Consider the following 21,176-nt stretch of genomic DNA (forward strand, 5'->3'; position numbering starts at 1 on the left):
GAGAAAACAGAGTGAAACCTAAAAATTCAAACTGTTACTGGAAATGAACGCTTCAACATAGAAGAACGAAATTTGGGGAACCAAGTCGCCTTAGTGTACTGATCATTACCTGAAAGTATCATCCAGTTTGGTTGAAAAAATATTTGCTGAGATTTCTGGAGATTCGTAATTTTGGGAAGCTTGGCAACCCCTTCCCATGAAAGTGTTTCTCGCCAGTCACTGCTTAGGGCTACATCAAGAGGAAACAAAACGTAGAGATAGAACGTGAAACTACTTTGTTGTGTCAAGTTTCAAGAAGCTAGCACAAACCGTGTTGGATTTAGAGTTCCAAATACATCTATCAATATAGGAGAAAGCAGAGTGAAACCTAAAAATTCAAACTGTTACTGGAAATGAACGCTTCGACATAAAAGAACGAAATTTGGGGAACCAAGTCGCCTTAGTGTACTGATCACTACCTGAAAGTATCATCCAGTTTGGGTGAAAAAATATTTGCTGAGATTTCTGGAGATTCGTAATTTTTGGAAGCTTGGCAACCCCTTCCCATGAATGTGTTTCTCGCCAGTCACTGCTTAGGGCTACATCAAGAGGAAACAAAACGTAGAGATAGAACGTGAAACTACTTTGTTGTGTCAAGTTTCAAGAAGCTAGCACAAAACGTGTTGGATTTAGAGTTCCAAATACATCTGTCAATATAGGAGAAAACAGAGTGAAACCTAAAAATTCAAACTGTTACTGGAAATGAACGCTTCGACATAGAAGAACGAAATTTGGGGAACCAAGTCGCCTTAGTGTACTGATCATTACCTGAAAGTATCATCCAGTTTGGGTGAAAAAATATTTGCTGAGATTTCTGGAGATTCGTAATTTTGGGAAGCTTGGCAACCCCTTCCCATGAAAGTGTTTCTCGCCAGTCACTGTTTAGGGCTACATCAAGAGGAAACAAAACGTAGAGATAGAACATGAAACTACTTTGTTGTGTCAACTTTCAAGAAGCTAGCACAAACCGTGTTGGATTTAGAGTTCCAAATACATCTATCAATATAGGAGAAAACAGACTGAAACCTAAAAATTCAAACTGTTACTGGAAATGAACGCTTCAACATAAAAGAACGAAATTTGGGGAACCAAGTCGCCTTAGTGTACTGATCATTACCTGAAAGTATCATCCAGTTTGGGTGAAAAAATATTTGCTGAGATTTCTGGAGATTCGTAATTTTGGGAAGCTTGGCAACCCCGTTCCATGAAAGGGTTTCTCGCCAGTCACTGCTTAGGGCTACATCAAGAGGAAACAAATCATAGAGATAGAACATGAAACTACTTTGTTGTGTCAAGTTTCAAGAAGCTAGCACAAACCGTGTTGGATTTAGAGTTCCAAATACATCTATTAATATAGGAGAAAACAGAGTGAAACCTAAAAATTCAAACTGTTACTGGAAATGAACGCTTCAACATAGAAGAACGAAATTTGGGGAAAAAGTTACTTTAGTGTACTGATCATTACCTGAAAGTATCATCCAGTTTGGGTGAAAAATTATTTGCTGAGATTTCTGGAGATTCGTAATTTTTGGAAACTTGGCAATCCCTTCCCATGAAAGTGTTTCTCGCCAGTCACTGCTTAGGGCTACATCAAGAGGAAAAAAAACGTAGAGATAGAACGTGAAACTACTTTGTTGTGTCAAGTTTCAAGAAGCTATCACAAACCGTGTTGGATTTAGAGTTCCAAATACATCTATCAATATAGGAGAAAACAGAGTGAAACCTAAAAATTCAAACTGTTACTGGAAATGAACGCTTCAACATAGAAGAACGAAATTTGGGGAACCAAGTCGCCTTAGTGTACTGATCATTACCTGAAAGTATCATCCAGTTTGGGTGAAAAAATATTTGCTGAGATTTCTGGAGATTCGTAATTTTGGGAAGCTTGGCAACCCCTTCCTACGAAAGTGTTTCTCGCCAGTCACTGCTTAGGGCTACATCAAGATTAAACAAAACGTAGAGATAGAACGTGAAACTACGTTGTTGTGTCAAGTTTCAAGAAGCTAGCACAAAACGTGTTGGATTTAGAGTTCCAAATACATCTATCAATATAGGAGAAAACAGAGTGAAACCTAAAAATTCAAACTGTTACTGGAAATGAACGCTTCAAATAGAAGAACGAAATTTGGGGAACCAAGTCGCCTTAGTGTACTGATCATTACCTGAAAGTATCATCCAGTTTGGGTGAAAAAATATTTGCTGAGATTTCTGGAGATTCGTAATTTTGGGAAGCTTGGCAACCCCTTCCCATGAAAGTGTTTCTCGCCAGTCACTGCTTAGGGCTACATCAAGAGGAAACAAAACATAGAGATAGAACGTGAAACTACTTTGTTGTGTCAAGTTTCAAGAAGCTAGCACAAACCGTGTTGGATTTAGAGTTCCAAATACATCTATTAATATAGGAGAAAACAGAGTGAAACCTAAAAATTCAAACTGTTACTGGAAATGAACGCTTCAACATAGAAGAACGAAATTTGGGGAAAAAAGTTACCTTAGTGTACTGATCATTACCTGAAAGTATCATCCAGTTTGGGTGAAAAATTATTTGCTGAGATTTCTGGAGATTCGTAATTTTTGGAAGCTTGGCAATCCCTTCCCATGAAAGTGTTTCTCGCCAGTCACTGCTTAGGGCTACATCAAGAGGAAACAAAACGTAGAGATAGAACGTGAAACTACTTTGTTGTGTCAAGTTTCAAGAAGCTATCACAAACCGTGTTGGATTTAGAGTTCCAAATACATCTATCAATATAGGAGAAAACAGAGTGAAACCTAAAAATTCAAACTGTTACTGGAAATGAACGCTTCAACATAGAAGAACGAAATTTGGGGAACCAAGTCGCCTTAGTGTACTGATCATTACCTGAAAGTATCATCCAGTTTGGGTGAAAAAATATTTGCTGAGATTTATGGAGATTCGTAATTTTGGGAAGCTTGGCAACCCCTTCCCATGAAAGTGTTTCTCGCCAGTCACTGCTTAGGGCTACATCAAGAGGAAACAAAACGTAGAGATAGAACGTGAAACTACGTTGTTGTGTCAAGTTTCAAGAAGCTAGCACAAAACGTGTTGGATTTAGAGTTCCAAATACATCTATCAATATAGGAGAAAACAGAGTGAAACCTAAAAATTCAAACTGTTACTGGAAATGAACGCTTCAAATAGAAGAACGAAATTTGGGGAACCAAGTCGCCTTAGTGTACTGATCATTACCTGAAAGTATCATCCAGTTTGGGTGAAAAAATATTTGCTGAGATTTCTGGAGATTCGTAATTTTGGGAAGCTTGGCAACCCCTTCCCATGAAAGTGTTTCTCGCCAGTCACTGCTTAGGGCTACATCAAGAGGAAACAAAACATAGAGATAGAACGTGAAACTACTTTGTTGTGTCAAGTTTCAAGAAGCTAGCACAAACCGTGTTGGATTTAGAGTTCCAAATACATCTATCAATATAGGAGAAAACAGAGTGAAACCTAAAAATTCAAACTGTTACTGGAAATGAACGCTTCGACATAGAAGAACGAAATTTGGGGAACCAAGTCGCCTTAGTGTACTGATCATTACCTGAAAGTATCATCCAGTTTGGGTGAAAAATTATTTGCTGAGATTTCTGGAGATTCATAATTTTGGGAAGCTTGGCAACCCCGTTCCATGAAAGGGTTTCTCGCCAGTCACTGCTTAGGGCTACATCAAGAGGAAACAAAACGTAGAGATAGAACGTGAAACTACTTTGTTGTGTCAAGTTTCAAGAAGCTAGAACAAACCGTGTTGGATTTAGAGTTCCAAATACATCTATCAATATAGGAGAAAACAGAGTGAAACCTAAAAATTCAAACTGTTACTGGAAATGAACGCTTCAACATACAAGAACGAAATTTGGGGAACCAAGTCGCCTTAGTGTACTGATCATTACCTGAAAGTATCATCCAGTTTGGGTGAAAAAATATTTGCTGAGATTTCTGGAGATTCGTAATTTTGGGAAGCTTGGCATCCCCTTCCCATGAAAGTGTTTCTCGCCAGTCACTGCTTAGGGCTACATCAAGAGGAAACAAAACGTAGAGATAGAACGTGAAACTACTTTGTTGTGTCAAGTTTCAAGAAGCTAGCACAAACCGTGTTGGATTTAGAGTTCCAAATACATCTATCAATATAGGAGAAAACAGAGTGAAACCTAAAAATTCAAACTGTTACTGGAAATGAACGCTTCGACATAGAAGAACGAAATTTGGGGAACCAAGTCGCCTTAGTGTACTGATCATTACCTGAGAGTATCATCCAGTTTGGGTGAAAAAATATTTGCTGAGATTTCTGGAGATTCGTAATTTTGGAAGCTTGGCAACCCCTTCCCATGAAAGTGTTTCTCGCCAGTCACTGCTTAGGGCTACATCAAGAGGAAACAAAACGTAGAGATAGAACGTGAAACTACTTTGTTGTGTCAACTTTCAAGAAGCTAGCACAAACCGTGTTGGATTCAGAGTTCCAAATACATCTATCAATATAGGAGAAAACAGAGTGAAACCTAAAAATTCAAACTGTTACTGGAAATGAACGCTTCAACATAGAAGAACGAAATTTGGGGAACCAAGTCGCCTTAGTGTACTGATCATTACCTGAAAGTATCATCCAGTTTGGGTGAAAAAATATTTGCTGAGATTTCTGGAGATTCGTAATTTTGGGAAGCTTGGCAACCCCTTCCCATGAAAGTGTTTCTCGCCAGTCACTGCTTAGGGCTACATCAAGAGGAAACAAAACGTAGAGATAGAACGTGAAACAACTTTGTTGTGTCAAGTTTCAAGAAGCTAGCACAAACCGTGTTGGATTTAGAGTTCCAAATACATCTATCTATATAGGAGAAAACAGAGTGAAACCTAAAAATTCAAACTGTTACTGGAAATGAACGCTTCAACATAGAAGAACGAAATTTGGGGAACCAAGTCGCCTTAGTGTACTGATCATTACCTGAAAGTATCATCCAGTTTGGTTGAAAAAATATTTGCTGAGATTTCTGGAGATTCGTAATTTTGGGAAGCTTGGCAACCCCTTCCCATGAAAGTGTTTCTCGCCAGTCACTGCTTAGGGCTACATCAAGAGGAAACAAAACGTAGAGATAGAACGTGAAACTACTTTGTTGTGTCAAGTTTCAAGAAGCTAGCACAAACCGTGTTGGATTTAGAGTTCCAAATACATCTATCAATATAGGAGAAAGCAGAGTGAAACCTAAAAATTCAAACTGTTACTGGAAATGAACGCTTCGACATAGAAGAACGAAATTTGGGGAACCAAGTCGCCTTAGTGTACTGATCACTACCTGAAAGTATCATCCAGTTTGGGTGAAAAAATATTTGCTGAGATTTCTGGAGATTCGTAATTTTTGGAAGCTTGGCAACCCCTTCCCATGAATGTGTTTCTCGCCAGTCACTGCTTAGGGCTACATCAAGAGGAAACAAAACGTAGAGATAGAACGTGAAACTACTTTGTTGTGTCAAGTTTCAAGAAGCTAGCACAAAACGTGTTGGATTTAGAGTTCCAAATACATCTGTCAATATAGGAGAAAACAGAGTGAAACCTAAAAATTCAAACTGTTACTGGAAATGAACGCTTCGACATAGAAGAACGAAATTTGGGGAACCAAGTCGCCTTAGTGTACTGATCATTACCTGAAAGTATCATCCAGTTTGGGTGAAAAAATATTTGCTGAGATTTCTGGAGATTCGTAATTTTGGGAAGCTTGGCAACCCCTTCCCATGAAAGTGTTTCTCGCCAGTCACTGTTTAGGGCTACATCAAGAGGAAACAAAACGTAGAGATAGAACATGAAACTACTTTGTTGTGTCAACTTTCAAGAAGCTAGCACAAACCGTGTTGGATTTAGAGTTCCAAATACATCTATCAATATAGGAGAAAACAGACTAAAACCTAAAAATTCAAACTGTTACTGGAAATGAACGCTTCAACATAAAAGAACGAAATTTGGGGAACCAAGTCGCCTTAGTGTACTGATCATTACCTGAAAGTATCATCCAGTTTGGGTGAAAAAATATTTGCTGAGATTTCTGGAGATTCGTAATTTTGGGAAGCTTGGCAACCCCGTTCCATGAAAGGGTTTCTCGCCAGTCACTGCTTAGGGCTACATCAAGAGGAAACAAAACATAGAGATAGAACATGAAACTACTTTGTTGTGTCAAGTTTCAAGAAGCTAGCACAAACCGTGTTGGATTTAGAGTTCCAAATACATCTATTAATATAGGAGAAAACAGAGTGAAACCTAAAAATTCAAACTGTTACTGGAAATGAACGCTTCAACATAGAAGAACGAAATTTGGGGAAAAAGTTACCTTAGTGTACTGATCATTACCTGAAAGTATCATCCAGTTTGGGTGAAAAATTATTTGCTGAGATTTCTGGAGATTCGTAATTTTTGGAAGCTTGGCAATCCCTTCCCATGAAAGTGTTTCTCGCCAGTCACTGCTTAGGGCTACATCAAGAGGAAACAAAACGTAGAGATAGAACGTGAAACTACTTTGTTGTGTCAAGTTTCAAGAAGCTATCACAAACCGTGTTGGATTTAGAGTTCCAAATACATCTATCAATATAGGAGAAAACAGAGTGAAACCTAAAAATTCAAACTGTTACTGGAAATGAACGCTTCAACATAGAAGAACGAAATTTGGGGAACCAAGTCGCCTTAGTGTACTGATCATTACCTGAAAGTATCATCCAGTTTGGGTGAAAAAATATTTGCTGAGATTTCTGGAGATTCGTAATTTTGGGAAGCTTGGCAACCCCTTCCCACGAAAGTATTTCTCGCCAGTCACTGCTTAGGGCTACATCAAGAGGAAACAAAACGTAGAGATAGAACGTGAAACTACGTTGTTGTGTCAAGTTTCAAGAAGCTAGCACAAAACGTGTTGGATTTAGAGTTCCAAATACATCTATCAATATAGGAGAAAACAGAGTGAAACCTAAAAATTCAAACTGTTACTGGAAATGAACGCTTCAAATAGAAGAACGAAATTTGGGGAACCAAGTCGCCTTAGTGTACTGATCATTACCTGAAAGTATCATCCAGTTTGGGTGAAAAAATATTTGCTGAGATTTCTGGAGATTCGTAATTTTGGGAAGCTTGGCAACCCCTTCCCATGAAAGTGTTTCTCGCCAGTCACTGCTTAGGGCTACATCAAGAGGAAACAAAACATAGAGATAGAACGTGAAACTACTTTGTTGTGTCAAGTTTCAAGAAGCTAGCACAAACCGTGTTGGATTTAGAGTTCCAAATACATCTATTAATATAGGAGAAAACAGAGTGAAACCTAAAAATTCAAACTGTTACTGGAAATGAACGCTTCAACATAGAAGAACGAAATTTGGGGAAAAAAGTTACCTTAGTGTACTGATCATTACCTGAAAGTATCATCCAGTTTGGGTGAAAAATTATTTGCTGAGATTTCTGGAGATTCGTAATTTTTGGAAGCTTGGCAATCCCTTCCCATGAAAGTGTTTCTCGCCAGTCACTGCTTAGGGCTACATCAAGAGGAAACAAAACGTAGAGATAGAACGTGAAACTACTTTGTTGTGTCAAGTTTCAAGAAGCTATCACAAACCGTGTTGGATTTAGAGTTCCAAATACATCTATCAATATAGGAGAAAACAGAGTGAAACCTAAAAATTCAAACTGTTACTGGAAATGAACGCTTCAACATAGAAGAACGAAATTTGGGGAACCAAGTCGCCTTAGTGTACTGATCATTACCTGAAAGTATCATCCAGTTTGGGTGAAAAAATATTTGCTGAGATTTATGGAGATTCGTAATTTTGGGAAGCTTGGCAACCCCTTCCCATGAAAGTGTTTCTCGCCAGTCACTGCTTAGGGCTACATCAAGAGGAAACAAAACGTAGAGATAGAACGTGAAACTACGTTGTTGTGTCAAGTTTCAAGAAGCTAGCACAAAACGTGTTGGATTTAGAGTTCCAAATATATCTATCAATATAGGAGAAAACAGAGTGAAACCTAAAAATTCAAACTGTTACTGGAAATGAACGCTTCAAATAGAAGAACGAAATTTGGGGAACCAAGTCGCCTTAGTGTACTGATCATTACCTGAAAGTATCATCCAGTTTGGGTGAAAAAATATTTGCTGAGATTTCTGGAGATTCGTAATTTTGGGAAGCTTGGCAACCCCTTCCCATGAAAGTGTTTCTCGCCACTCACTGCTTAGGGCTACATCAAGAGGAAACAAAACATAGAGATAGAACGTGAAACTACATTGTTGTGTCAAGTTTCAAGAAGCTAGCACAAACCGTGTTGGATTTAGAGTTCCAAATACATCTATCAATATAGGAGAAAACAGAGTGAAACCTAAAAATTCAAACTGTTACTGGAAATGAACGCTTCGACATAGAAGAACGAAATTTGGGGAACCAAGTCGCCTTAGTGTACTGATCATTACCTGAAAGTATCATCCAGTTTGGGTGAAAAATTATTTGCTGAGATTTCTGGAGATTCGTAATTTTGGGAAGCTTGGCAACCCCGTTCCATGAAAGGGTTTCTCGCCAGTCACTGCTTAGGGCTACATCAAGAGGAAACAAAACGTAGAGATAGAACGTGAAACTACTTTGTTGTGTCAAGTTTCAAGAAGCTAGAACAAACCGTGTTGGATTTAGAGTTCCAAATACATCTATCAATATAGGAGAAAACAGAGTGAAACTTAAAAATTCAAACTGTTACTGGAAATGAACGCTTCAACATAGAACAACGAAATTTGGGGAACCAAGTCGCATTAGTGTACTGATCATTACCTGAAAGTATCATCCAGTTTGGGTGAAAAAATGTTTGCTGAGATTTCTGGAGATTCGTAATTTTTGGAAGCTTGGCAACCCCTTCCCATGAAAGTGTTTCTCGCCAGTCACTGCTTAGGGCTACATCAAGAGGAAACAAAACGTAGAGATAGAACGTGAAACTACTTTGTTGTGTCAAGTTTCAAGAAGCTAGCACAAACTGTGTTGGATTTATAGTTCCAAATACATCTATCAATATAGGAGAAAACAGAGTGAAACCTAAAAATTCAAACTGTTACTGGAAATGAACGCTTCAAAATAGAAGAACAAAATTTGGGGAACCAAGTCGCCTTAGTGTACTGATCATTACCTGAAAGTATCATCCAGTTTGGGTGAAAAAATATTTGCTGAGATTTCTGGAGATTCGTAATTTTGGGAAGCTTGGCAACCCCTTCCCATGAAAGTGTTTCTCGCCAGTCACTGCTTAGGGCTACATCAAGAGCAAACAAAACGTAGAGATAGAACGTGAAACTACTTTGTTGTGTCAAGTTTCAAGAAGCTAGCACAAACCGTGTTGGATTTAGAGTTCCAAATACATCTATCAACATAGGAGAAAACAGAGTGAAACCTAAAAATTCAAACTGTTACTGGAAATGAACGCTTCAACATAGAAGAACGAAATTTGGGAAACCAAGTCGCCTTAGTGTACTGATCATTACCTGAAAGTATCATCCAGTTTGGGTGAAAAAATATTTGCTGAGATTTCTGAAGATTCGTAATTTTTGGAAGCTTGGCAACCCCTTCCCATGAAAGTGTTTCTCGCCAGTCACTGCTTAGGGCTACATCAAGAGGAAACAAAACGTAGAGATAGAACGTGAAACTACTTTGTTGTGTCAAGTTTCAAGAAGCTAGCACAAACCGTGTTGTATTTAGAGTTCCAAATACATCTATCTATATAGGAGAAAACAGAGTGAAACCTAAAAATTCAAACTGTTACTGGAAATGAACGCTTCAACATAGAAGAACGAAATTTGGGGAACCAAGTCGCCTTAGTGTACTGATCATTACCTGAAAGTATCATCCAGTTTGGTTGAAAAAATATTTGCTGAGATTTCTGGAGACTCGTAATTTTGGGAAGCTTGGCAACCCCTTCCCATGAAAGTGTTTCTCGCCAGTCACTGCTTAGGGCTACATCAAGAGGAAACAAAACGTAGAGATAGAACGTGAAACTACTTTGTTGTGTCAAGTTTCAAGAAGCTAGCACAAACCGTGTTGGATTTAGAGTTCCAAATACATCTATCAATATAGGAGAAAACAGAGTGAAACCTAAAAATTCAAACTGTTACTGGAAATGAACGCTTCGACATAGAAGAACGAAATTTGGGGAAACAAGTCGCCTTAGTGTACTGATCATTACCTGAAAGTATCATCCAGTTTGGGTGAAAAAATATTTGCTGAGATTTCTGGAGATTCGTAATTTTGGGAAGCTTGGCAACCCCGTTCCATGAAAGGGTTTCTCGCCAGTCACTGCTTAGGGCTACATCAAGAGGAAACAAAACATAGAGATAGAACGTGAAACTACTTTGTTGTGTCAAGTTTCAAGAAGCTAGCACAAACCGTGTTGGATTTAGAGTTCCAAATACATCTATTAATATAGGAGAAAACAGAGTGAAACCTAAAAATTCAAACTGTTACTTGAAATGAACGCTTCAACATAGAAGAACGAAATTTGGGGAACCAAGTTACCTTAGTGTACTGATCATTACCTGAAAGTATCATCCAGTTTGGGTGAAAAATTATTTGCTGAGATTTCTGGAGATTCGTAATTTTTGGAAGCTTGGCAATCCCTTCCCATGAAAGTGTTTCTCGCCAGTCACTGCTTAGGGCTACATCAAGAGGAAACAAAACGTAGAGATAGAACGTGAAACTACTTTGTTGTGTCAAGTTTCAAGAAGCTATCACAAACCGTGTTGGATTTAGAGTTCCAAATACATCTATCAATATAGGAGAAAACAGAGTGAAACCTAAAAATTCAAACTGTTACTGGAAATGAACGCTTCAACATAGAAGAACGAAATTTGGGGAACCAAGTCGCCTTAGTGTACTGATCATTACCTGAAAGTATCATCCAGTTTGGGTGAAAAAATATTTGCTGAGATTTCTGGAGATTCGTAATTTTTGGAAGCTTGGCAACCCCTTCCCATGAAAGTGTTTCTCGCCAGTCACTGCTTAGGGCTACATCAAGAGGAAACAAAACGTAGAGATAGAACGTGAAACTACGTTGTTGTGTCAAGTTTCAAGAAGCTAGCACAAAACGTGTTGGATTTAGAGTTCCAAATACATCTATCAATATAGGAGAAAACAGAGTGAAACCTAAAAATTCAAACTGTTACTGGAAATGAACGCTTCAAATAGAAGAACGAAATTTGGGGAACCAAGTCGCCTTAGTGTACTGATCATTACCTGAAAGTATCATCCAGTTTGGGTGAAAAAATATTTGCTGAGATTTCTGGAGATTCGTAATTTTGGGAAGCTTGGCAACCCCTTCCCATGAAAGTGTTTCTCGCCAGTCACTGCTTAGGGCTACATCAAGAGGAAACAAAACATAGAGATAGAACGTGAAACTACTTTGTTGTGTCAAGTTTCAAGAAGCTAGCACAAACCGTGTTGGATTTAGAGTTCCAAATACATCTATCAATATAGGAGAAAACAGAGTGAAACCTAAAAATTCAAACTGTTACTGGAAATGAACGCTTCAACATAGAAGAACGAAATTTGGGGAACCAAGTCGCCTTAGTGTACTGATCATTACCTGAGAGTATCATCCAGTTTGGGTGAAAAAATATTTGCTGAGATTTCTGGAGATTCGTAATTTTTGGAAGCTTGGCAACTCCTTCCCATGAAAGTGTTTCTCGCCAGTCACTGCTTAGGGCTACATCAAGAGGAAACAAAACGTAGAGATAGAACGTGAAACTACTTTGTTGTGTCAAGTTTCAAGAAGCTAGCACAAACCGTGTTGGATTTAGAGTTCCAAATACATCTATCAATATAGGAGAAAACAGAGTGAAACCTAAAAATTCAAACTGTTACTGGAAATGAACGCTTCAACATAGAATAACGAAATTTGGGGAACCAAGTCGCCTTAGTGTACTGATCATTACCTGAAAGTATCATCCAGTTTGGGTGAAAAAATATTTGCTGAGATTTCTGGAGATTCGTAATTTTGGGAAGCTTGGCAACCCCGTTCCATGAAAGGGTTTCTCGCCAGTCACTGTTTAGGGCTACATCAAGAGGAAACAAAACGTAGAGATAGAACGTGAAACTACTTTGTTGTGTCAAGTTTCAAGAAGCTAGAACAAACCGTGTTGGATTTAGAGTTCCAAATACATCTATCAATATAGGAGAAAACAGAGTGAAACCTAAAAATTCAAACTGTTACTGGAAATGAACGCTTCAACATAGAAGAACGAAATTTGGGGAACCAAGTCGCATTAGTGTACTGATCATTACCTGAAAGTATCATCCAGTTTGGGTGAAAAAATGTTTGCTGAGATTTCTGGAGATTCGTAATTTTGGGAAGCTTGGCAACCCCTTCCCATGAAAGTGTTTCTCGCCAGTCACTGCTTAGGGCTACATCAAGAGGAAACAAAACGTAGAGATAGAACGTGAAACTACTTTGTTGTGTCAATTTTCAAGAAGCTAGCACAAACTGTGTTGGATTTAGAGTTCCAAATACATCTATCAATATAGGAGAAAACAGAGTGAAACCTAAAAATTCAAACTGTTACTGGAAATGAACGCTTCAAAATAGAAGAACAAAATTTGGGGAACCAAGTCGCCTTAGTGTACTGATCATTACCTGAAAGTATCATCCAGTTTGGGTGAAAAAATATTTGCTGAGATTTCTGGAGATTCGTAATTTTGGGAAGCTTGGCAACCCCTTCCCATGAAAGTGTTTCTCGCCAGTCACTGCTTAGGGCTACATCAAGAGGAAACAAAACGTAGAGATAGAACGTGAAACTACTTTGTTGTGTCAAGTTTCAAGAAGCTAGCACAAACCGTGTTGGATTTAGAGTTCCAAATACATCTATCAATATAGGAGAAAACAGAGTGAAACCTAAAAATTCAAACTGTTACTGGAAATGAACGCTTCGACATAGAAGAACGAAATTTGGGGAACCAAGTCGCCTTAGTGTACTGATCATTACCTGAAAGTATCATCCAGTTTGGGTGAAAAAATATTTGCTGAGATTTCTGGAGATTCGTAATTTTGGGAAGCTTGGCAACCCCTTCCCATGAAAGTGTTTCTCGCCAGTCACTGCTTAGGGCTACATCAAGAGGAAACAAAACGTAGAGATAGAACGTGAAACTACGTTGTTGTGTCAAGTTTCAAGAAGCTAGCACAAAACGTGTTGGATTTAGAGTTCCAAATACATCTATCAATATAGGAGAAAACAGAGTGAAACCTAAAAATTCAAACTGTTACTGGAAATGAACGCTTCAAATAGAAGAACGAAATTTGGGGAACCAAGTCGCCTTAGTGTACTGATCATTACCTGAAAGTATCATCCAGTTTGGGTGAAAAAATATTTGCTGAGATTTCTGGAGATTCGTAATTTTGGGAAGCTTGGCAACCCCTTCCCAAAAAAGTGTTTCTCGCCAGTCACTGCTTAGGGCTACATCAAGAGGAAACAAAACATAGAGATAGAACGTGAAACTACTTTGTTGTGTCAAGTTTCAAGAAGCTAGCACAAACCGTGTTGGATTTAGATTTCCAAATACATCTATCAATATAGGAGAAAACAGAGTGAAACCTAAAAATTCAAACTGTTACTGGAAATGAACGCTTCAACATAGAAGAACGAAATTTGGGGAACCAAGTCGCCTTAGTGTACTGATCATTACCTGAGAGTATCATCCAGTTTGGGTGAAAAAATATTTGCTGAGATTTCTGGAGATTCGTAATTTTTGGAAGCTTGGCAACTCCTTCCCATGAAAGTGTTTCTCGCCAGTCACTGCTTAGGGCTACATCAAGAGGAAACAAAACGTAGAGATAGAACGTGAAACTACTTTGTTGTGTCAAGTTTCAAGAAGCTAGCACAAACCGTGTTGGATTTAGAGTTCCAAATACATCTATCAATATAGGAGAAAACAGAGTGAAACCTAAAAATTCAAACTGTTACTGGAAATGAACGCTTCAACATAGAATAACGAAATTTGGGGAACCAAGTCGCCTTAGTGTACTGATCATTACCTGAAAGTATCATCCAGTTTGGGTGAAAAAATATTTGCTGAGATTTCTGGAGATTCGTAATTTTGGGAAGCTTGGCAACCCCGTTCCATGAAAGGGTTTCTCGCCAGTCACTGCTTAGGGCTACATCAAGAGGAAACAAAACGTAGAGATAGAACGTGAAACTACTTTGTTGTGTCAAGTTTCAAGAAGCTAGAACAAACCGTGTTGGATTTAGAGTTCCAAATACATCTATCAATATAGAAGAAAACAGAGTGAAACCTAAAAATTCAAACTGTTACTGGAAATGAACGCTTCAACATAGAAGAACGAAATTTGGGGAACCAAGTCGCATTAGTGTACTGATCATTACCTGAAAGTATCATCCAGTTTGGGTGAAAAAATGTTTGCTGAGATTTCTGGAGATTCGTAATTTTGGGAAGCTTGGCAACCCCTTCCCATGAAAGTGTTTCTCGCCAGTCACTGCTTAGGGCTACATCAAGAGGAAACAAAACGTAGAGATAGAACGTGAAACTACTTTGTTGTGTCAAGTTTCAAGAAGCTAGCACAAACTGTGTTGGATTTAGAGTTCCAAATACATCTATCAATATAGGAGAAAACAGAGTGAAACCTAAAAATTCAAACTGTTACTGGAAATGAACGCTTCAAAATAGAAGAACAAAATTTGGGGAACCAAGTCGCCTTAGTGTACTGATCATTACCTGAAAATATCATCCAGTTTGGGTGAAAAAATATTTGCTGAGATTTCTGGAGATTCGTAATTTTGGGAAGCTTGGCAACCCCTTCCCATGAAAGTGTTTCTCGCCAGTCACTGCTTAGGGCTACATCAAGAGGAAACAAAACGTAGAGATAGAACGTGAAACTACTTTGTTGTGTCAAGTTTCAAGAAGCTAGCACAAACTGTGTTGGATTTAGAGTTCCAAATACATCTATCAATATAGGAGAAAACAGAGTGAAACCTAAAAATTCAAACTGTTACTGGAAATGAACGCTTCAACATAGAAGAACGAAATTTGGGGAACCAAGTCGCCTTAGTGTACTGATCATTACCTGAAAGTATCATCCAGTTTGGGTGAAAAAATATTTGCTGAGATTTCTGGAGATTCGTAATTTTGGGAAGCTTGGCAACCCCTTCCCATGAAAGTGTTTCTCGCCAGTCACTGCTTAGGGCTACATCAAGAGGAAACAAAACGTAGAGATAGAACGTGAAACTACTTTGTTGTGTCAAGTTTCAAGAAGCTAGCACAAACCGTGTTGGATTTAGAGTTCCAAATACATCTATCAATATAGGAGAAAACAGAGTGAAACCTAAAAATTCAAACTGTTACTGGAAATGAACGCTTCGACATAGAAGAACGAAATTTGGGGAACCAAGTCGCCTTAGTGTAGTGATCATTACCTGAAAGTATCATCCAGTTTGGGTGAAAAAATATTTGCTGAGATTTCTGGAGATTCGTAATTTTGGGAAGCTTGGCAACCCCGTTCCATGAAAGGGTTTCTCACCAGTCACTGCTTAGGGCTACATCAAGAGGAAAGAAAACATAGAGATAGAACGTGAAACTACTTTGTTGTGTCAAGTTTCAAGAAGCTAGCACAAACCGTGTTGGATTTAGAGTTCCAAATACATCTATTAATATAGGAGAAAACAGAGTGAAACCTAAAAATTCAAACTGTTACTGGAAATGAACGCTTCAACATAGAAGAACGAAATTTGGGGAACCAAGTTACCTTAGTGTACTGATCATTACCTGAAAGTATCATCCAGTTTGGGTGAAAAATTATTTGCTGAGATTTCTGGAGATTCGTAATTTTTGGAAGCTTGGCAATCCCTTCCCATGAAAGTGTTTCTCGCCAGTCACTGCTTAGGGCTACATCAAGAGGAAACAAAACGTAGAGATAGAACGTGAAACTACTTTGTTGTGTCAAGTTTCAAGAAGCTATCACAAACCGTGTTGGATTTAGAGTTCCAAATACATCTATCAATATAGGAGAAAACAGAGTGAAACCTAAAAATTCAAACTGTTACTGGAAATGAACGCTTCAACATAGAAGAACGAAATTTGGGGAACCAAGTCGCCTTAGTGTACTGATCATTACCTGAAAGTATCATCCAGTTTGGGTGAAAAAATATTTGCTGAGATTTCTGGAGATTCGTAATTTTGGGAAGCTTGGCAACCCCTTCCCATGAAAGTGTTTCTTGCCAGTCACTGCTTAGGGCTACATCAAGAGGAAACAAAACGTAGAGATAGAACGTGAAACTACGTTGTTGTGTCAAGTTTCAAGAAGCTAGCACAAAACGTGTTGGATTTAGAGTTCCAAATACATCTATCAATATAGGAGAAAACAGAGTGAAACCTAAAAATTCAAACTGTTACTGGAAATGAACGCTTCAAATAGAAGAACGAAATTTGGGGAACCAAGTCGCCTTAGTGTACTGATCATTACCTGAAAGTATCATCCAGTTTGGGTGAAAAAATATTTGCTGAGATTTCTGGAGATTCGTAATTTTGGGAAGCTTGGCAACCCCTTCCCAAAAAAGTGTTTCTCGCCAGTCACTGCTTAGGGCTACATCAAGAGGAAACAAAACATAGAGATAGAACGTGAAACTACTTTGTTGTGTCAAGTTTCAAGAAGCTAGCACAAACCGTGTTGGATTTAGATTTCCAAATACATCTATCAATATAGGAGAAAACAGAGTGAAACCTAAAAATTCAAACTGTTACTGGAAATGAACGCTTCAACATAGAAGAACGAAATTTGGGGAACCAAGTCGCCTTAGTGTACTGATCATTACCTGAGAGTATCATCCAGTTTGGGTGAAAAAATATTTGCTGAGATTTCTGGAGATTCGTAATTTTTGGAAGCTTGGCAACTCCTTCCCATGAAAGTGTTTCTCGCCAGTCACTGCTTAGGGCTACATCAAGAGGAAACAAAACGTAGAGATAGAACGTGAAACTACTTTGTTGTGTCAAGTTTCAAGAAGCTAGCACAAACCGTGTTGGATTTAGAGTTCCAAATACATCTATCAATATAGGAGAAAACAGAGTGAAACCTAAAAATTCAAACTGTTACTGGAAATGAACGCTTCAACATAGAATAACGAAATTTGGGGAACCAAGTCGCCTTAGTGTACTGATCATTACCTGAAAGTATCATCCAGTTTGGGTGAAAAAATATTTGCTGAGATTTCTGGAGATTCGTAATTTTGGGAAGCTTGGCAACCCCGTTCCATGAAAGGGTTTCTCGCCAGTCACTGCTTAGGGCTACATCAAGAGGAAACAAAACGTAGAGATAGAACGTGAAACTACTTTGTTGTGTCAAGTTTCAAGAAGCTAGAACAAACCGTGTTGGATTTAGAGTTCCAAATACATCTATCAATATAGGAGAAAACAGAGTGAAACCTAAAAATTCAAACTGTTACTGGAAATGAACGCTTCAACATAGAAGAACGAAATTTGGGGAACCAAGTCGCATTAGTGTACTGATCATTACCTGAAAGTATCATCCAGTTTGGGTGAAAAAATGTTTGCTGAGATTTCTGGAGATTCGTAATTTTGGGAAGCTTGGCAACCCCTTCCCATGAAAGTGTTTCTCGCCAGTCACTGCTTAGGGCTACATCAAGAGGAAACAAAACGTAGAGATAGAACGTGAAACTACTTTGTTGTGTCAAGTTTCAAGAAGCTAGCACAAACTGTGTTGGATTTAGAGTTCCAAATACATCTATCAATATAGGAGAAAACAGAGTGAAACCTAAAAATTCAAACTGTTACTGGAAATGAACGCTTCAAAATAGAAGAACAAAATTTGGGGAACCAAGTCGCCTTAGTGTACTGATCATTACCTGAAAATATCATCCAGTTTGGGTGAAAAAATATTTGCTGAGATTTCTGGAGATTCGTAATTTTGGGAAGCTTGGCAACCCCTTCCCATGAAAGTGTTTCTCGCCAGTCACTGCTTAGGGCTACATCAAGAGGAAACAAAACGTAGAGATAGAACGTGAAACTACTTTGTTGTGTCAAGTTTCAAGAAGCTAGCACAAACTGTGTTGGATTTAGAGTTCCAAATACATCTATCAATATAGGAGAAAACAGAGTGAAACCTAAAAATTCAAACTGTTACTGGAAATGAACGCTTCAACATAGAAGAACGAAATTTGGGGAACCAAGTCGCCTTAGTGTACTGATCATTACCTGAAAGTATCATCCAGTTTGGGTGAAAAAATATTTGCTGAGATTTCTGGAGATTCGTAATTTTTGGAAGCTTGGCAACCCCTTCCCATGAAAGTGTTTCTCGCCAGTCACTGCTTAGGGCTACATCAAGAGGAAACAAAATGTAGAGATAGAACGTGAAACTACTTTGTTGTGTCAAGTTTCAAGAATCTAGCACAAACCGTGTTGGATTTAGAGTTCCAAATACATCTATCAATATAGGAGAAAACAGAGTGAAACCTAAAAATTCAAACTGTTACTGGAAATGAACGCTTCGACATAGAAGAACGAAATTTGGGGAACCAAGTCACCTTAGTGTACTGATCATTACCTGAAAGTATCATCCAGTTTGGGTGAAAAAATATTTGCTGAGATTTCTGGAGATTCGTAATTTTTGGAAGCTTGGCAACCCCTTCCCATGAAAGTGTTTCTCGCCAGTCACTGCTTAGGGCTACATCAAGAGGAAACAAAACGTAGAGATAGAACGTGAAACTACTTTGTTGTGTCAACTTTCAAGAAGCTAGCACAAACCGTGTTGGATTTAGAGTTCCAAATACATCTATCAATATAGGAGAAAACAGAGTGAAACCTAAAAATTCAAACTGTTACTGGAAATGAACGCTTCAACATAGAAGAACGAAATTTGGGGAACCAAGTCGCCTTAGTGTACTGATCATTACCTGAAAGTATCATCCAGTTTGGGTGAAAAAATATTTGCTGAGATTTCTGGAGATTCGTAATTTTTGGAAGCTTGGCAACCCCTTCCCATGAAAGTGTTTCTCGCCAGTCACTGCTTAGGGCTACATCAAGAGGAAACAAAACGAGAGATAGAACGTGAAACTACTTTGTTGTGTCAAGTTTCAAGAAGCTAGCACAAACCGTGTTGGATTTAGAGTTCCAAATACATCTATCAATATAGGAGAAAACAGAGTGAAACCTAAAAATTCAAACTGTTACTGGAAATGAACGCTTCGACATAGAACAACGAAATTTGGGAAACCAAGTCGCCTTAGTGTACTGATCACTACCTGAAAGTGTCATCCAGTTTGGGTGAAAAAATATTTGCTGAGATTTCTGGAGATTCGTAATTTTGGGAAGCTTGGCAACCCCTTCCCATGAAAGTGTTTCTCGCCAGTCACTGCTTAGGGCTACATCAAGAGGAAACAAAACGTAGAGATAGAACGTGGAACTACTTTGTTGTGTCAAGTTTCAAGAAGCTAGCACAAAACGTGTTGGATTTAGAGTTCCAAATACATCTATCAATATAGGAGAAAACAGAGTGAAACCTAAAAATTCAAACTGTTACTGGAAATGAACGCTTCAACATAGAAGAACGAAATTTGGGGAACCAAGTCGCCTTAGTGTACTGATCATTACCTGAAAGTATCATCCAGTTTGGGTGAAAAAATATTTGCTGAGATTTCTGGAGATTCGTAATTTTGGGAAGCTTGGCAAACCCTTCCCATGAAAGTGTTTCTCGCCAGTCACTGTTTAGGGCTACATCAAGAGGAAACAAAACGTAGAGATAGAACGTGAAACTACTTTGTTGTGTCAACTTTCAAGAAGCTAGCACAAACCGTGTTGGATTTAGAGTTCCAAATACATCTATCAATATAGGAGAAAACAGACTGAAACCTAAAAATTCAAACTGTTACTGGAAATGAACGCTTCAACATAAAAGAACGAAATTTGGGGAACCAAGTCGCCTTAGTGTACTGATCATTACCTGAAAGTATCATCCAGTTTGGGTGAAAAAATATTTGCTGAGATTTCTGGAGATTCGTAATTTTGGGAAGCTTGGCAACCCCGTTCCATGAAAGGGTTTCTCGCCAGTCACTGCTTAGGGCTACATCAAGAGGAAACAAAACATAGAGATAGAACATGAAACTACTTTGTTGTGTCAAGTTTCAAGAAGCTAGCACAAACCGTGTTGGATTTAGAGTTCCAAATACATCTATTAATATAGGAGAAAACAGAGTGAAACCTAAAAATTCAAACTGTTACTGGAAATGAACGCTTCAACATAGAAGAACGAAATTTGGGGAAAAAAGTTACCTTAGTGTACTGATCATTACCTGAAAGTATCATCCAGTTTGGGTGAAAAATTATTTGCTGAGATTTCTGGAGATTCGTAATTTTTGGAAGCTTGGCAACTCCTTCCCATGAAAGTGTTTCTCGCCAGTCACTGCTTAGGGCTACATCAAGAGGAAACAAAACGTAGAGATAGAACGTGAAACTACTTTGTTGTGTCAAGTTTCAAGAAGCTATCACAAACCGTGTTGGATTTAGAGTTCCAAATACATCTATCAATATAGGAGAAAACAGAGTGAAACCTAAAAATTCAAACTGTTACTGGAAATGAACGCTTCAACATAGAAGAACGAAATTTGGGGAACCAAGTCGCCTTAGTGTACTGATCATTACCTGAAAGTATCATCCAGTTTGGTTGAAAAAATATTTGCTGAGATTTCTGGAGATTCGTAATTTTGGGAAGCTTGGCAACCCCTTCCCATGAAAGTGTTTCTCGCCAGTCACTGCTTAGGGCTACATCAAGAGGAAACAAAACGTAGAGATAGAACGTGAAACTACGTTGTTGTGTCAAGTTTCAAGAAGCTAGCACAAAACGTGTTGGATTTAGAGTTCCAAATACATCTATCAATATAGGAGAAAACAGAGTGAAACCTAAAAATTCAAACTGTTACTGGAAATGAACGCTTCAAATAGAAGAACGAAATTTGGGGAACCAAGTCGCCTTAGTGTACTGATCATTACCTGAAAGTATCATCCAGTTTGGGTGAAAAAATATTTGCTGAGATTTCTGGAGATTCGTAATTTTGGGAAGCTTGGCAACCCCTTCCCATGAAAGTGTTTCTCGCCAGTCACTGCTTAGGGCTACATCAAGAGGAAACAA

This window comes from Spermophilus citellus (assembly GCF_964194105.1).
Source record: "Spermophilus citellus genome assembly, chromosome: 2".
Classification (NCBI taxonomy): Eukaryota; Metazoa; Chordata; class Mammalia; order Rodentia; family Sciuridae; genus Spermophilus; species Spermophilus citellus.